This window comes from Pteropus vampyrus, unplaced genomic scaffold, assembly GCF_000151845.1.
Source record: "Pteropus vampyrus isolate Shadow unplaced genomic scaffold, Pvam_2.0 Scaffold88, whole genome shotgun sequence".
NCBI classification, from domain to species: Eukaryota; Metazoa; Chordata; class Mammalia; order Chiroptera; family Pteropodidae; genus Pteropus; species Pteropus vampyrus.
In genome coordinates, this window is record NW_011888869.1 from 4,404,441 (window position 1) to 4,409,144 (window position 4,704).

Below are 4,704 nucleotides of genomic sequence, written 5' to 3' on the forward strand. Positions count from 1 at the left end.
GCCTTATGCACACCTCACAGCCTCCCTGGCATCTGGAGAGTCCAAAGCTTTTGTTCAATTTCTCAAAAACAAAAAAACCTATGCCTATAGGAGGGGTGATCATGGAGATCTGGGAAAAGGACCTGTGACCTAAAGGCTGTATAAACAGTTTCGGATAAGATAGCAATGCTGGTTTGCAGTATTTTGCAGTATTGTGTTAGAAATTTTTAATTGAAGTACATTATACAAACAGAAAAGCACACAGATTGATGAATGATCATAACCATGTAATCACTACCCGGATCAAGAACTTGCGTACCTCCTTTATCACTTTTGACCAGGAATAAAGTTAAATCATTACCTAGTTTAACAGCTGAACCCACATTATCAGCTAATAAGAGTTTCGTGTCGTGACATGAGACTGCCTGTGGCCTTGTTCTGTTAAATGTGTTTTTCATTGATTTGGATAATGCCATTGAAGGCGAGCTTATCAAATTTATGAATATGGCAGAGGACAAAAGCTAATGCTTTGTTCTATATGACAGAATCAAGATCCAACAAATTTTTTGTCTTCATTTAAAGTTCAGCTGCACAAATAGGATGCAAGTTACAGATCTAGATGAGCAGCAATGTGTGTCTGAAAAAACAATTTAATAGATTACAAATAGTAACTTACCTAAAAGTTTAGACAATCTTAAACTGGCTTATCGGCAAGCCGAAAAGATTGTAGAGAAGTTAATGGTCTCATTTTATTCTGCTTCGGTTGGCTGCACATGCAAAAAAGCATTATGTTTTCTATGTCAAATACTATGACTAATATTCAAAAGAGAGTAACTAGGAATGCTTTAAGGTCTAGCAATAATGACAAAAACTAGTTTTAAGTAAATACACAGGCCTAGTGTGAGCAGCTCTATCAAATATGATAGTAGCTAACTGTCAACTCATTACATTTGTCTGGAGCCATGAGGCCTGAGGAAATGGCACAGGACCTACATAGATCTTGATTTGGAGCCAGACACTGTTGTTTACTGTGTGACCTGTTTATGACCTTGGACAGGTTGCCTACCCAAGTCTTATTGACCGTAAAATGGGAATATTAATGCTTACCATGGAAGGTTTTAAGGATTAAACACAGCTTTAAAAAACCCAGCAAAGCGCCTAACATAATAGAAACAGTAGCAACAAAAAGCTGCAAATTAAAGAAGGCAACTGATGTTTGATTTCCTGAGTTAATTGACAGTTTTTTTTCAAATGGACTGATAGAGGAATGGAAAATTTGGAAATATTACTTATCCATTTCATCAGAAACTTATTTTTCCATGTGCATACCAATTGATATACTCAGCTTTTACAAATATTTTTCTGTAAAATGTGCATAAAGATACTCAATAAATTAGTATAACACCAAATTCACATTAAAACAAAATAGCTATTCATAGTATATTTTAGATTTATTAAGAAAAAAACTTTAAAATTTTATTTTTAATTTTATTGGAAATTTTACACTGAATGATGTTTATCTGCCATTCTTTCAGTTTTTTTTAAAATTTTAGTCCAAATGAATCATTTTTTATTTTGCAGCATCTCTTATAACACCTCAAAAATGAAAATGATTTTCTTTCTGTGAGAAGTGCTATGCTGGATGGAAAGCATAAAATAACTCTAGGACTATATAGTTCAGGTGGCTATTGCCCCCAACAATTTAATTTCTTACAAGACTGAGGATTGACTAGTAATTGTTTCGAAAGCATTAATTCATTGGGATGAGGACAAGTAACAAGAAAGCAACAGTATTTTGAGACTTCACTGTTAAGAATTAGTCCCTTTCAATAGGGCAGCTGCAGGCTCTATAGCTTTAATGGTTTACAGCCTGAACAGTCCCAGACTGAAAACTTGGCCAAAATTAACATTTCATTCTGCCCAAAGGATGGTTGGGAAAAGTTCTCTTCCGAAACAAGGAGAAAGATAGAACTAAGTCACAAAATAACCTTGACCTTATATAATGAACATTACTTAAAAGAACAGCTCTAGTCTAAGAAGTATATTAAGTCTATAAAGTCTGGAAACAATATTTTTCTTACAGATTGTACATATGCTTTGAGACATAACTTTACCTGTGGTTATAGTCTTTATAGATATCTTGTTTGAGGTTTTACTTGTTCTTGTCTTTTAGATCTCAGATTTTAAGTGTACCCTACCATAATGCCCCATTTTCTTATCTCCAGTGATTAGCCTGAGAGTAGGCACCAAACCCAAGTCTAGCTGGCTAATCCCAAAATCTTTCCTTGGAATGTTATATATAACCGTTGAGAGAGAAAATGCTAAAAGAATCTACAATAAACCCTATAGATGTTCCTCTCACTGAATAGAATGAGGCTAACACAGAGGTTGAGGTAAGACGATAACCCGTAGGTGGATGTATAGATAGATGGAGAGTCTTAATGCTAGTGGAGTCTGGGAAGAAGTAGGGAAAGAGACCAGCTCTATTTATGTGAATTAATAAAAGTCTCCTCTCCTTCCCTCCTTCTTTTCCTTCCTCTTATGCCATTTTGAATTCAGTTTATTTTATTCTCAACAAAGCAAGTCCTGACTAGTTCACCTACCCAGCACTTGGAAGTCAGTAGAGCTATATTCCAAGTTTCCTTTGGTTACAAGATGTATTTCCATGTGAACTGGCAGAAGTTGGCAGGGGCGATGGGTTCTTCCTCAAGCTCAGAACAATACTTCTCTCATATCTGCACACATCCATAATCATGAGCTGTTTCCTGTAGTTATGGAAGTGATTGCAACTGAATAAATGAAGATTTTGAGCGAGCGATGTTTGATTTGTTGAGGCTTAAATGGAATATCAAATGTCAACTGAGGAGCATAGTTTCATCTCTTAAAGAATTGTATTCATTCAGGCAAATATTTATTTAGTTTCAATTATGTATGAGCTCTGCGAGGCACTAGGATACGCTAGGGGGCGTGAGAGATATTCCTGCCCTCATAAAATATATATAGTATACTGGAGATTATGGTCGATTTAATAAGCAATTATTAAAAAGCTGAGAAGGGAGAGAGGCACAAGGAACTTTTGGATCACACAACAGCAGAATCTACTCTTGCTTGATGAAGGCTATTAGGGAAGTTTCCCATAGGAAGTAATGTTTAATCTAAGACCTTGACAACAAAAGTTACCCAGAAATGGAGCAGGGAGGGGTTAGGGAGAAAGGGAAGAATGATCCAAGTAAAGGGAACAGCATGTGCTAAGATCTAGTGATATGGAGTATGGAATATGCCACATACTGCATGAAGAATGGAAGCGAAGGGGGACAATGGTGAGAGAAGTTGGAGAAATAAAGCTAGCTTATGGTGTTCTTTGAAGTTTGTTTCTCTGAAGCATTTTAGGCAAGGGAGTTTGCTCTGCCCTGAGGCGTGCATGAGAGGCAAACCAAGGTGGAAGAAGGGATGATCATGGGGATTTGCAGCTTATTTTCTTTCCATCAGAACGCCTATGACTCCCTTGCTCTACATTTCTTCTCCTAGGTAATCTCGTCACTTCAGGGTGCAATTTGAGCCCCTTCTCTATGAGGTGCTCTTGCCCTGGCCCCTGTTGGCTTTCCAGCCAAGCATGGGTTAGTCACTTCTCGGGGTGGATGAATTCAATGGCTAATGAAATCGCAGAGGTGTAGGAAGCAGCCTGAACAAGATAAGGAGATGAGAAACTAGTTCCTAGGAAGAGGTGAAATTAGATTAAAGGGATAGTCCTTGGGTTGTTAGGGTTTCTGCAAGTGTTAAATTAAATATAAACAAAGTCGAGTCAAATATTAATTTGCTGAGACAAGGAATCAGGCAGAGCAAGCAACACATAGAAGCTTGGAAGAATCCTTTATGAAAGAATTTTGAGCAACATGGCAGCCAAACTTGATTTCCTTACACAACCTGGGAGACTTAATGACTCAGTGTGTTTGCTAACACTTCCTGCCACAGGGGGTTCCCACGCAGCTGGGGTATGGTGTTATCGACATTTATTGTATATTGTTTTCAAAGTGTTTTAAAATACCAAACAAGTCGACTTTTCCCACACTTCAATTCTACTAAATCCCAACTGAAATAAACTCTCTTACACATGGTGATTGGTTCTAGTCAGAGAATATGCTTATTGCCGGATTAGGCAATCTTGAGTCTCTACCTTGGAGAATGAGCTCTGAGCTCCTCTGCCTTGGAGAATGAGCTCTGAGCTCCTCTGCCTTGGAGAATGAGCTCTGAGCTCCTCTGCCTTGGAGAATGAGCTCTGAGCTCCTCTCTGGCAGGAACTATGTGGTAATCAATTATATGTTACTCGCCCGCCACATCCCACAAGGTAACTACCAAGTATCTGGCATATAGTAGGTTCTACTTACAAGTTCACTGAATTAAAAAATGAATTGAAAGCCCTACAGTATACCATGGAAATAATGCTGTATTTCTCCATCACTCTCTGATCACTTCTTATTTATATAAACTCGTACTAATTATTTAACTTCTCTATATTTTCATCTTCTTTTTTTGTAAAACGTGGTTAGATGGAAGATTAAAGCCAATAGTACAATGCCTAGTTCAAAGATTTTAGGTAATGATAATCTTTTAGAGGTAGATTGGTTATTTTCTTGAAATCTTTAATATTTGAAAGACATAAAGTTCTCATCTTAAGTTAAAAAGTTAGGACATATGTCTCACTTTCTTCAACAAGTATTTATTGAA